At 42.4% G+C, this 14456-nt stretch overlaps 1 long non-coding RNA gene across 1 annotated transcript; it reads left to right on the forward strand.

The window, feature by feature from the left end:
* The first annotated feature begins 3248 nt into the window (after positions 1-3248).
* LOC134293933 (uncharacterized) lies at positions 3249-14145 on the forward strand. The gene is made up of 2 exons (XR_010000894.1): positions 3249-13226; positions 13815-14145. It is a non-coding gene; the product is annotated as an uncharacterized LOC134293933 (long non-coding RNA).
* The last annotated feature ends 311 nt before the right edge of the window (positions 14146-14456 follow it).

Raw genomic sequence — 14456 nt, forward strand, 5'->3', positions numbered from 1 at the left:
TTAATGCCTGAAAGGGGAGCATCCGTCTCCGAGTAGCTGGGATCACTCACACAGGTAAGCCACAAACCCTTATTTTTCCCCTCTCAGTTGACGCTGCAGTAAGGCCTTCAACTTTCATGGGGTTTAAGACTGCAAGGACCTCATAAAGTGGGAAAATTGGAAACAAAAATACATTTTTTTAACCTAAGAGAATATCGATATTCTCCATTTTAACTCTATGATTAACTTCCACCAGAAGCTGACCATAGAATTGGGGTGGATGACCAACAAATGCTTGGAAAAACCTTTAGGAATCTCCCAGAAGTTGACCCTAAAGTTGCACAGGAGAATTTATAAGTCCTTACAGAGAACAAATCTGAAAAAAAAATTCAAATTCACAAATATTAAACTTGCAAATGTGGAGGGCCAACTGGGGAATGTATGGTCATGCCCCAGAATCCAACATGCTGTGTATCGTAATCACATCATCTTTCTATGTATTTCTGATTAGTGGGGGTAATCTATGATGCTGAGAGATAAAGAAGAAACACCAGCTTATTGCTCGTTTTGTCACAACCTCTCAGCCAATAGCAGTTGGCAGTTTCGATATCAGTAGGGCTGCGATTCAATTGGTATTGCTCTAAATTTTAATGGAACAATGCAATTGCTTAGGCCTAACTTTAAAAGACTTTTAGCACTTTGGATAGTTCCTTTGAACATTTAGGTTAAAGTCTAGAGCAGATTCATTGTCCCACTATTATAGAAGACAAATGGTTCTCTGACAAAAGAAACTAACAAACGTGTTATGAAGAGAGAGAACCACATATGCCATCTTGAACTCTTTGGAGGAACTGTTGGGTAGAAGCATAATATAAATAAACATCAAAGAGGGTAACAAAAGTGAATCTCTGTGTAATCAGTATCTTTTGGGATAGTGGTTCTCAGCCTGTGGGTCACCAGGTGTTTTGGCCTACAACTTCCAGAAATCCCAGCCAGTTTACCGGCTGTTAGGATTTCTGGGAGTTGAAGGCCAAAACATCCCACAGGTTGAAAACCACTGTTTCAGAATAATGACTGTAATTCTAGGCCAGCTACATGACTATCTTAGTTACATAGCCAAGAAGTGTCCCCAGCCCAAGTTTTCTAATGCCAGGTGGTAGCTGCTGTGAGCAATGGGAGTCTGCTCTCATGATCGTATTAGTGATCTGTGAGTGATAGTCAGAAGCAGGACCCTGTCATAATTCCTCCTTGTACTGGATATCATTTGTGGTAGTGGAATGAAAATGTTAATTCTATTCTGCCTAACCAATAGGAGAACAAATTCCTGTTGCTCACAGTGGCTGCTGCCCAATTAGTGTGGAAAGGGGGATTTTCACAATCCTTATGTATTCCCTCGGTGGCGCAGCGGGTCAAACCACTGAGCTGCTGAGCTTACAGACCGAAAGGTTGGGGGTTCAAATCTGGGGAGCGGAGTGAGCTCCCTCTATTAGCCCAGCTTCTGCCAACCTAGCAGTTTGAAAACATGCACATGTGAGCAAATCAGTAGATACTGCTTCCGCAGGAAGGTAACAGTCTCCATGCAGTCATGCTGACCACATGAGCTTAGAGATGTCTATGGACAATGCCGGCTCCTCTGTTTAGAAATGGAGATGAGCATCAACCCCCAGAGTCAGATACGACTAGACTTAATGTCAGGGGAAACCTTTACCATTTGCTATGTATTCCCAGCTCTATTGAATATGTAAAAATCATGAATATGAACTAGTCCAGAATACATAGCAACTATTATTGTGAAAATATATATTTTTGTCCACCAAGATAAAAAAATAATACAAACATTCATTTAAATACAAATTCTGTGGATAGGGATGGTGAAGCTGTTTTGGTGGCCTAGGGGATAAAAGCCTCGTGACTTGAAGGTTGGGTTACTGACCTGAAGGCTGCCAGGTTCGAATCCCACCCGGGGAGAGCGTAGATGAGCTCCCACTATCAGCTCCAGCTCCATGTGGGGACATGAGAGAAGCCTCCCACAAGGATGGTAAACATCAAAACATCCGGGCATCCCCTGGGCAATGTCCTTGCAGACGGCCTATTCTCTCACTCCAGAAGCAACTCCGCTTGCTCCTGACACGGGAAAAAAAAAGCTGTTTTGTTTTTTTGTGCTACATTTGAATTCTTTAAAATCTTAATATCTTACCATCAAATTTATGAGAAAATTCAAAAAAGTTAATAAGTAGAAAGGCAAAAGCAGCCTAAATGAAATTATTTTCCACACCCACACTACATGGATCAGCTTCAGTACGTAGAGCTGTTTTTAGCATGGGGAAGACCATATTGGACTTGCTTGCAATGTAGCTGTTAAATATGATGAGTCTGTTGGAAAGTACAGGTTGAATAAGCAAGGATGAAGAGTCAGATCTTCAGGGGCGAAGCACTCAAAGCTCTCTGCCTGGATGGATGAACCTGTCCATTTCCTTTCTAACAAATTAATTTAAAAGATAGGGGGAAGAAGATTGCTGTTCCTGCTGTTAAATGTATTGAGAGACTTGCCAATTTGGAAAAGTTCATATAGAAAATAAAATAAAAGGAGGTGGAGGAGGAAGAGGAGAAACAGAATCAAACAAATTTTTTTACCTAATCTCATCAGTCTTTTGGGTCTAAATTCAAACTGAGTTGTTGAGCAGAATTCCCAGACCAGGTTTTTATTGTTGGGCTGTATCCAGGGCCAGCCCGAGATAACTTCAACTACTAAGTGGGGGGGGGGGGGGAATTGCGCCCCCCCGCGCTGCGGGAGGTGTGGCCATGCGCCGTGGGTGGCGGGGCATGGCCAGACCTGGCCCCGCCTCCTGCGCCCTGGCCCCCCCTCCTGCACTGCTCGCCCTGACTCCGCCTCTCATGCAGTGTGGGAGGCGGGGACAGGGTGCGCGGGGCGGGAGGCGGAGCACCGCCCAGACGGGGCCCCGCCTCCTGCCCAGTGTGCCCTGGCCCAGGCCAGCCGACCAGGAAGCAGCGGTAAAGTCCCTCCAGGCTGCGGCGACCGCGGCCTGGAGGGACTCCCGCTGCAGCCTGGCTGGCTGGGCAAGGCCAGCCGGGCGAGGGCGAGTGGCGTGGGAGGTGGGGCCAACCCTGACACCGCCTCTAGTGCAGCGTGGGAGGTGGGGCCAGGGTGTGTGGCACGGGAGGTGGGGCTCCGCCCAGACGGGGCCCCGCTCCCACCCCGCGCGCCCTGGCCTGGCTGGCCTTGCCCAGCTGGCCAGGCTGCAGCAGCAAAGCTCACTCACCGCCAAACAGGCCTTTCTGTTCAGTGGCGAGTGAGCCCATGGTCCCCATGGGGGGGGGCCTCCATGGTGCCCTCGGGGACCGTGCGCCCAAAGCGGGCGCTTCAGTAGCCTCCGCATTGGGCTGGCCCTGGCTGTATCACTTCAGGCCCCTTCTACACTGTCATATAATCCAGATTGTCAAAGTAGATAATCCACATTATCTACTTTGAACTTGATTATATGAGTCTACACTGGCATATAATCCAGTTCAAATCTGATAACCTGGATTTTATATGGCAGTGTAGATGGGGCTCTAGACTGCAGATGGTGGTTTGAAGGTCTCCTTTCATTCAATCCTCTTTGCATATAGATCAAGGTGTCGCAGCTATCAAACTGGGGTTCCAAACATTCAACCCCTTCTGCAGAAGCTGCACCCTTCATTCAAGGAGAAAGGCCAAAAACAAACTGTCTTTTAGCAAAGAAAGTTTTATATGAAAATATATACAAACACAACAGTCCTTGGCTTTTATCAACTGCTTTCAAACGGCGAAACAAAATGTTCTTATCTTCAAGCTTTCAAGCTCTAACCTTTCAAACTCTCTGGTTTCCAGACTCTCTGTCTTCAAACTCTCTTCAGCTCCACTCCAACAGCTCTCCATCCTCAACATCATCGTCATCGCCATCTTCATTATGAACATCAACTCAAGATTTACTCAGTCTCTATTAATAGTCTTAAGCAGGTGGCTTGATTGCTGCTGGTCATACATGGATAGGACATGATTCTTACAAATACTTACCCATTTTCATATAAGAAATGACCTAAATAATATAAAACTCTGACACAAGGAGGGAGTGGGCTTCCCACTGAAAGGATGTTTCCCCTTTCCAATAGCACTTCCCAAGCATTTAAATTCTAACATCCATCTGATGTAATAATACAGCCCAGGAATGGACTTTTTTCTGGGTGGTTGACGTTCATCTTCTGTAGTTCTCACAAAGTGGATTAAAAATACATTTCCTTCCTTGGGGTATTTTCACATGCGGATTCCTCCATGCATAACAATCTTTTTGTAGTTCTTTTCAAGGAGTCTCACAGCATAATGCATCCTGCAGTGTGCAGTCTTGTTCAGTTCATGTCTGCCCAGAAGTAAGTTCTCTGGCATTTAGTAGGGTTTGCGTCCAAATGAATGTGTTTGGATTGGATGGCTCTAAATATCCTTTTCAAACTGCCTGTTTTGTGTTTGTTTTAAGGAAAGCAATTGTATGGTTGTCAATCAGAGAAAAAAACTGCTAACCATAGTGTTATACTAATTTTATTGGAACATAAGCATTAGAATTAACACATGAATCAAAACAATTCATTACATAGGTTCATGAAAAGCATGTGTTGACTATATAAGGGCTTATGAAGGCAGAAGCATGGAGTGGGTACATTATTCTGGAATCACAAATATATAGGGCAACCTCCCAGATTGGGTGAGAGGTATGGAATATACATTGTCAGAACCAAAATAGGAAACTACTTCTGTCTTCAGGCATGGAAAGGTGGCTGGAAGCCCTTTCCAGAGCCCGGTCTTGCAACTTCCCTTTTCCCCAATCAGAGCAGGGTATCCTCTTCATGCCTGAAGACAGGATTACTGGATTGCTTCATTCCCTGAAAACACATACAGCAGTCCCATCTGGACTTGGAGTCTTTTTTTTTTCTCACCTTGCTTGCTAGGAGCCCCCGGTGGCACAGCACAGCCCCCGGTGGCACAGCAGATTACACTGCTGAGCTGCTGAATTTGCTGACCGGTGATTCAAATCCGGAGAGCAGGGTGAGCTCCTGCTGTTAGTCCCAGCTTCTGCCAACCTAGCAGTTCAAAAATATGCAAATGTGAGTAGATCAATAGGTATCGCTCCGGAGGGAAGGAAACAGAACTCCATGCAGTCATGCTGGCCACACGACCTTGGAGGTGTCTTTGGACAACACTGGCTCTTTGGCTTAGAAATGGAGATGAGCACCAACCCCCAGAGATGGACACGACTAGACTTAATATCAGGGGGAAACCTTTACCAAAACCCTTGCTTGCTAGGTAGCAGGGCAGTCCAATACTTGCTTTCCCAATCTCTTGCAGTGTAGTCTCACAAGGTTTGCAGAGAGACTGGGAAGACCAGGCAAAACTCAAATTCCTGTGAAATACAGCAGCCATGGAGATGAGAAATCAGTGAATACAAATCCATAGAAGCCATAGGTGCAGATATGGAGGGCTGACTGTAATCTTTAAAGTACTTCACGATGCCTTGTTGTACCATTCCTCTAATCTTATTTAGGGAAGAAGTAGATACCTAATATGAAGATACATTAGATGTTGGAAAGTAAGGATGTGCTGGCAGATCAATCCAGCAGCAGAACTGTTCTACTTGTTAAGATCTCACACCCTCCAACTGTCCCGATTTCACTCTCATTCTTTCAAATTCACCCTTTGTTCTCAGCTCCCTTTCTGTTAACTTGAGTTCTGAGTTTAAAAAACAAGATGGAGATGTGTGAGGCAAGCGATGAACAATTATGATATTTTCAGTCCTCTACCAGACCAATGACACATAGCCACAAAGTTAGGACCTTATTGGACAAAGATGGGAAACCAACATATAAGCATGACCGTTTCCTTTGGTGATGGTCCCTATCACACTTTAACTGTTGTCAGTGTGCTACCTCTTAGGACAGTGGTTCGCAACCTGGGGTCCCCAGATGTTTTTGGCCTACAACTCCCAGAAATCCCAGTCAGTTTACCAGCTGTTAGGATTTCTGGAAGCCCTTTTCTATTGAAAGATGAAATTTGTGACTAGTCCGAGATTGTGACATGGTGCTATAATCTATCTAGTGCAGCCATGGGCAAACTTCAAGCCTTCCAGGTGTTGTGGACTTCAACTCCCACAATTCCTAACAGCCAATAGTGCAAAGATCCCAGAAGTCTTTCTGCTGTCACGCGGTAACATCAGTGGTGGGATTATCCTCTTCTTTCACTCTCCTTTCACTGTAAAATAAAGGTTTTATTTTATTTTACTTTTACATTGTGGAATTGTGAAGTGAAGTGTCTATAAGATTTTTTTTTAAAATCAAAAGTGGCACAATGGGAAGTTACATGTGTCACCTAGAGGCGTAGCCAAGGGACTTCACACTTCTGAAGCATTACGGTTGTGCTATATCAGCAATTGGGGTCACCATGCTGATAAATTGTGCTATTCCTGATCATGTTAATTGCACGCGATAGCAATACCCTGTGATGAAGTCCTTGGGACAAGTTCTAACCCCTGATGAATAAGCATAGTTTGGAATCAGCATAGCTTCAACTTGTCAAAGGCACCTTTGACTGATGAATGTGCTTCAAATATTCACATTTAACTTTTGCATTAAAATAAATGTCGCCAGAGTCCCCAATGGTGCAGTGGGATAAAGTGCTGAGCTACTGAACTTGCTGACCAAAAGGTCGGCAGTTTGAATCCGGGGAGCAGGGTGAGCTCCCACTGTTAGCACCAGCTTCTGCCAACCTAGCAATTCGAAAACATACAAATGTGAGTATATCAATAGATACCTTTCCGGCGGGAAGGTAACAATGCTTCATGCAGTCATACCATCCACATGACTTTGAAGGTGTCTACGGACAACGCTGGCTCTTTGGCTTAGAAATGGAGATGAGCACCAATCCTCAGAGTCGGACACGACTAGGCTTAATGTCAAGGGAAAACCTTTACCGTTACCTAAATGTCTCCTAATTCTTCTTCACTTTAAGGCTTTTCAGAATCTTTTATATAAAATGTTCAAGAATTTTTTTGAAAGATTTCCAGTCATGAATAACACAAGAAATCATTTAAATGATAGGAACTATTTTTGAGTTGTCCTGCTCTAAGGTTTTACTGCAAACTAAGCCAGGATTCCTGTTAAGGTGACAGCATCTTCAACATTAGAAATCCCTATAGTTTGGGAAAATATTTGCTCTGGGTTGGAAATTAGGGTTTCTAGCTCTTCAAACAGTCAAACAGTTTGCATAAATATCAAAACCAGAAATTTTTATATCTAGAATAATATATAACAGTTTTGTCCAATTGTGAGTCACCCCAAATGCAAGTGTTAAAACTGGCATGTTGTGGTTTTGGTTAGGCCTATGAATTTCCTTATTATGCTGCCTCTTAAGTAAGACCGTTAAGTCTGGGAAATGCAGATGTTTGTGGTTTAATTAAAATAAAAAACTATTCATTTCCTGACATGAGGTCTGGTCATTGTAAAAGTACTCCTGTTACAGAGAAGTTAAGATCACATAATTTTACTACCGTATTTCATCGATTGTAAGACACCCGCCATTCTAAGATGCATCTCTTTTTATGAGCCTCCATTTTGGGAAATGTTTTTTAAAATGTGCTACTGGGCGAGGAGGGGGATCAAGAAGACATAGGAAGCGGTTGTTATTCTGGCTGCCTAACATGTTCCTGTCTTCATCCCAATTTCACTTTTTTGTTTCTCTACCCAGCTGTTCTAGTCAGTCCCACTAAAGCAGTAGTTCTCAATCTGTGGGTTCCCAGGTGTTTTGGCCTACAACTCCCAGAAATCCCAGCCAGTTTACCAGCTGTTTGGATATCTGGAAGCTGGAAGTCAAAACATCTGGGGACCCACAGGTTGAGAACTACTGCACTAAAGCCTTCCCAACCCCAGACCCAATACTGTTGCTCTGCTGCCTTTCCCACCATTACTATCTCCTGCTACTGGCTCGGTGCAGCTGATATGTATGGCTTCTCCACTCCATGCTGCCACTATTTGTTGCTTCCATGCCTTAGTATTGCAGAGTTGTTGTTGTTGTTTTAAAAAAGAGGACAGAGTGATAGCCTGGAAAAGAGGAGCCACGTGTATCAAACACGTTGAGTCAGCAGCGAAAGGTGACAGCAGCATGAAAGGCAGCAGGGCAGCAGTATCGGGTGCAGGGTTGGGAAGGCTTTCTGGGGACTAGCCAGGACAGATAAAGCAGTAAAGTAAAGCTACTACTGCCTCCAATCTTTATGGCTGCCGCTTTCTCTCATCAACCACCATTCCTGATCCTCCTCCCACTGCAAATCTGAGGACCTCATCACAGCCTCCATGGTGAATCAGCTGGGCAGGGAGGCAATCCCGGCACCCATGCCACCTGGCCAGCCATGACGCTTCCCCGTTACATGTGGAAAGCGTTGCCCCACGGCTTCCCCTTGTTGTGACTCAGTTTGACTCTAGGATTGACTCTGGTGAGGAAGGAGGGGTCCAGATTCAGAATCTCCGTGAAAGGCCTGTAGTGTTTGAAGATGATGAGCAGAGGGTGCAGATTCAGTTTCCCACAGGGAGGGCTGGAGTTGATGACCCTGAAACTACTGAAGCCAGCTAGGTGCAAATTGACATGGGAAAGGAGGAAGGGAGGATAGAAGGCTGCCAGCTTAATAATGAATCTCAGCAAAATAACGAGCAAGCTGACCTTGACAGGATGGGCTCCTTAGATAGAGCTGAGTGTTTGGAATTGAGGGTACGGCAAAGTACAAGAACTGCAAACAGACAGGGGGAGGTGAGAGGGCAGAGAAATGCTTTCATGTTTTGCAAAGAGTGTTAAAAGGGGTGTGTTTGGGGGAAAGCTTTGTCAAAGCAACTTTCTCGCTACCGGAGAAGCAAGCTATAATTTTCCTGCTGTGTTTTGGATTATGTTGCAGACCATGTATCCATGATCCTGGGAATTTGTCATGCTCTCTTTGGATGCTGTTTATTCCTTGTAAGCTCTGGACTTATATCTCAAGACTATATTTGTAACTGATGCTTTTAATGCTTTACTTTTGGCTTTTTGAAGAACTTTCTACTATCTATCTTTAATAAACTACAAAGACTCAAACCTGTTGTAGAGTTTGTGTGCTAGAGCAAGGTGAATCAAGGCTGAAGTGCGACACCCCCTGCAGTAGCCCTGTTGTTATTAATGGAACATGGAGATGCTACTGGGTTGTCTATGCAGCATCCTAGGATGCTGCCACCCCAGTTGAGCAATGGAGCCCTGCTAGAAGTGAGGCTACAGAGCATGATGGGCAGCGTGGAGCTTTGTCACTCAGCTAGGGGAGAAGCGTCCTAGGATGCTAAAAAATCCTCGTGTGATGAGGTCCTAGGACACCATCCACTCCTTTTTTGAGTCTTGAGGATAAAACAGGGAAAAGGTGAGTCTCAGAACTGTTGAAAAATGGCATATCCATGGTTAGCTGTTCTGCATTTACATCACTGGGACCTTAGTGGGTTGAAGAAATATCACAGCACATATTCATGGACAATGCTACTTCTTGCTCAAAATTAAAATTATTCTTCATTACAAGATCTCTCCTTTTCTTCCATATGCCTATGTTACTTGCCTATTTCTAATGAAATGAGAGAGCATAGGTTGCGCCTACACCATTCAGTTAATGCAATTTATAATAATAATAATAATAATAATAATAATAATAATAATAATAATAATAAAAAAAAACTTTATTTATATACCGCCCTATCTCCCGGATGGGACTCAGGGCGGTTTACAGTCATAAAAGCAACACAAACATTACATAACAACATAATACACATTATTAAACAAAGTAAAATAATACAATTATAACAATAAATCACACTTACATGACCAGATCAAGGGGACGGGAACCATAAAGGGAAATCTTATGCAATATATTCAGGCTCAGAAGTCGGCGGTAGTCCAATATAATTACTCAAAAACCTGCCGACACCACCAGGTCTTCAGTTCCTTACGGAAATTGGATAATGTAGGGGATTGCCTGATCTCTTTTGGCAATGCATTCCAGAGCCGGGGGGCCACTGCCGAGAAGGCTCGTTCCCTCGTCCCCACCAGCCGCACTTGAGACGGTGGTGGGAGCGCGAGAAGAGCCTCCCCGGAAGATCTCAAGGTCCGCACTGGCTCATAGGAGGAGATGCGATCACGGAGATAGGTAGGGCCCAAGCCGTGTAGGGCTTTATAGGTCAAAACCTGCACCTTGAATTGGGCCCACCAGTTTATCGGTAGCCATGGCTCAATGCTATGGAATCCTGGGAGCTGTAGTTGAGTAAGGCATCAGTGGTCTTCGGCAGAGAAGCCTAAAGATCTCGTAAAGCTGCAACTCCTATGATTCCATAGCATTGAGCCATGGCAGTTAATTGCATTAATTCAACATTATAAATGCACCTATAGTCTCTGGCACTATTCTATTTTGAGATTCATCATCCACAATTCTGCAATAACTCAGTTTCATTTCTCCCTGTACAACTTAACACTTGAGAAGCTATGCCAACAAACTTCGTCTGAGCAAAGCCAATGGCACAAATGATGCCACATTAACTATGTTAATATCTTTCCCCAAATTAAAGCCAAAATTTGAGGTGTGAAAGAGGGATACAGGTAGTCAGTATTATGATAATGTGGAATTGGAAGGTTGAAACCTTATTTTTACCCCAATCATAATGAAATATATCTGCCTAGATACTAGGCTCTGGAGTTAATGGCAGTTTCTGGGAGTAGGGCAGTTTTCACTGAGACAGTGGTATATGAGTAAAACATTAACCTTCCTGTCTAAATTCTCATAGTCCTGATCTTTATCAGATCCTTAATGATAGGAATTTAGGAATAGCATAAACAAAACCTAAGCACATCCAAAGCATTCATACATAACATCACATCTAGTTTGGTCCTCAAAGTATCAAGGATTCAAATGCTTTGTAACTTGACTGGTTAAACCTAAAATGGCATCAACATTTTTTTTAGTTTTAAAATTATTTAAAATGTTTTTCACGCATGTATAAACAAATGAAGCCTATATATGTGACATCCACAAAATTCTCAAAATTTATTCTGTAGTACACTCAAGCTAAAGCTTCTATACTCTTGAAACAAAAGGTGTGTCCCATTAGACAAAATTGGTAGAAAAATTGAGGTTTTCCTCAAACTTGCTTACATTTTTTGCCAATTTTATTATTAACTTTTAGCTGCTTTCAGAATAAGCCCCATGTTTTTTCCTCAAGTAAAAACCAAAAATAAATTCAGTTGGGAATATTGCTCTGGCTGAAATTCAGTGGCATCTTCTTTTAATTAAATCATTGCCTTTGAAGTACAGCTGAAGTTTTGCCCCACTTTCAATTTATGGATGTGAGAAATAGCGGCTTGAGACTTGGCCCTAAATGACTGGTTGTCTTTATCACACAGTGTTATTCAATAAATGGTTGAGGTAGAATCAAAAGCTCATTTCTGTTCATGTGAATGGATGCTTTCTTTGTGTCACAGGCAGGAAACATAGGGAGGTAACCCTGGCCATAATGTGTATTTGTGTGTTTCCTTTTGTATAATGAGTCTCTGTTGTCCTTTCACTAAAAAGATGTGTCTTCCATGTGGACCTAAGACACTTGAAGTAATGGATGTTAGCATTATCTGTATACTGTTTATTCATCCCTTAATACAAATATTGTCCCAAGGCAACATACAATGAACGGTGGAATAATAGTAACAAGTTAATAAACAACACTGTTGATAACAATTAAAATACTAACATCTAGAAGCCCATCAGGATGTTTCCCAAAGGCTAACTTGTGTTAGAAGGCTAAAGTTGGTGGGAACAACATTCAGAAATGAAAATTATAGAAAGAGGAATAAGTGCTGAACATCTGTTGGACTCTATCCTACAAGCTGATGATACATGACTCAAGCCCCTTCTACACTGCCACATAATCCAGTTCAGAGCAGATAATCTGGATTTTATGTGACAATGTAGATGGGGCCTCAGTGGCAGGATAGGAGGGAAATTTCCATATTGAGAAGTTAACTGGCACATCCTTTTCTTTAGTTCAACCATTCAAAAGTAAGGAGGCATGCATTACATAAATTTACCTGCAGCATAGAAGCAAGGTGAGGGAGAATCAGATAAACATAGGTGATCTTCCTCTTGTTCACATTTCAAAAATTGGGGAAAAGCTACCATGATCTAGTATATAGAATTCTGCATAGTAAAATAAATGGATGGATTATAGACAAACAGACAGATAGACAGTAGTATTAATTACTCTTTCTAGTGAATGAAAGTGACTACATGATGAAGTCAACATGTTGTTTTATGGTCAAATCATCTATGTAGATGTGTATGGACACATACGTATGTGTTGTTTTTCCAGCTCTCCAAGAACATCTGCATTTTAAGTTTGTAAACTCAGAAAACTATGTGGTGTAGATGGGCTGGGTTTGTGGGCATCTATATGTCCTCCAGTGCTATTTCATGGTATGATCATGATCCAAGTATTGTTCAAATATAAACTTCATCATTATCTGTGGTTTCAGATATCCATAGGATGTGTGTCTCTTGAACCAATTCCACTGTGGAAAAGTGGGGGGGTGGCTGAATAAATAAATATAAACATATTATTTCTTGCAAACCCAGGGCCATCCTGGCTTCTCAAAAAACCTGAGAGGTGAATCATCCAGATTAACTGAATTATTTTAGTGATTGAAGCATGTTTCTGTTTTAATATTTGCCTCTTGTACGCTTTAATTTTATCATTTTCAAAGTTCTGAGTTGCTTTGAATCTCTACCTTCATGAAAAAGTGGGCAATGATAATAATAGTAAGAATAATAGAGATAGCCTTAACAGGGCATGGATTTGTTCATTTGTTTGAATTCAGTAGTTACTTCAGTTTTTAGACCACTAAGTTTCTCTGTGTAACCAGTTCCCCCCTCTTGTTTTCCAGTTGCTCACTATTTCTTCTTTTAGAGAACACATTTGATCAAAGACCAGCTTCCTTCATCTTTTTGGTACCGTCTTCTCAGTATCTCCAGTTCCTCTCCATGTGGTCTTCTGTTCCCCCTTCTAACTGCACTTTGATTTGACATTCTGTATTCCTGTTCCAGCCCAAATAATGGACTTGTAGTGCAAAAAGGCACTGATTTATTCATGAGGAGTTTGAATTCAAAGAATATCCTTGAATTCGAAAGGTATCCTTTTATCCATATTTCAGCAAACAATATTCACAAGATGTTTAATGTTTGAGCAGAGGGAATCATGTGTGTCACTTTTAAAAAGTTACCTCCCAAGTAAAGTTATAAGCCAGTATTCAGTATCAGCTACTTAATTAGTAATCTGTTTTAGTTAACATAGGCCACATCTACATCAGTTACATAATCTGGCACCAGCCTGGAGCATTATGTTCTGGACTGGCCCCCAATCGACCATGAAGATGGCCAAATCCTCTATGGCAGGGGTCCTCAAATTAAGGCCTGTGGGCCAGATGTGGCCTCCAAGATCCTTTACCCGGCCCCTGCCCTAAATTTTAGACTTAGGGTTGCCCTAAGTTTAAAATGACTTGAAGGCACACAACAACAATCCTAATTAACTTGACTCTATTAGCCACACAAAGGCCCACACTTCCCATTGAAATACTGGTAAGTTCATGGTGGTTACAATTGTTCTTCATTTTAAATATTGTATTTTTCTTTCATTGTGTTTTTTTGCACTACAAATAAGTTATAAGGAAGTAGAGTGACTGCCCTTCTTCTTTCTGACTGTGCATTTGACCTCTGCAGATGTGACCATGATGGCCAGGCAATCATGGAGAGCCCTATGGAGCAGCGGCAACAACATGCGGACAACTCATACCTCTCCCTATGATGATCATTGCAGCATAAGATGATGACAGTGATGTTCATGTGGACATCTGATCAGTCTAAATCTACCTGATCTAGTTTTCTAGACAACAACAAAGACCACAGATTTTCTGGAGTTTCCTGCAAATTCTGGAGTATCCCTCAATTTTGCTCAGCATGGGGGAAAGTTAAGTTAAGGGCAAAGGGCTCAGAGTACTTCCTGGAAGCTGCTGTGCATAATGAAGGCTGCCAACACTGGATTCAGGAAGGGTATGGGCATTTTTAAATTAGTGTAAAGAAGTCCTAGTTAAACACTTAAATTAGTTCTCCTGACCAAAATCTCCTGGTAAATTAAGTTGAGGGGAAAGGGAGTTACAACAATAGTGTCATTATTGTAATGACTGTGACTGTGGAAGAGTTACCTAGTACAGATGTGCACTGTATTTGTCCTATTTGTTTAATTTGTGTTTCTGTTTCGTGCCGTTCAGTCAAAGGGTACGAAACAGAAAGTCCCCCAATGAAGCAAAAGCTAACTTGAAATGAAAGACAAGCGGGAGCTAGTATTGGCTCCAAGCCTGTCTT

Source organism: Anolis carolinensis, chromosome 1, assembly GCF_035594765.1.
Source record: "Anolis carolinensis isolate JA03-04 chromosome 1, rAnoCar3.1.pri, whole genome shotgun sequence".
NCBI lineage: Eukaryota > Metazoa > Chordata > Lepidosauria > Squamata > Dactyloidae > Anolis > Anolis carolinensis.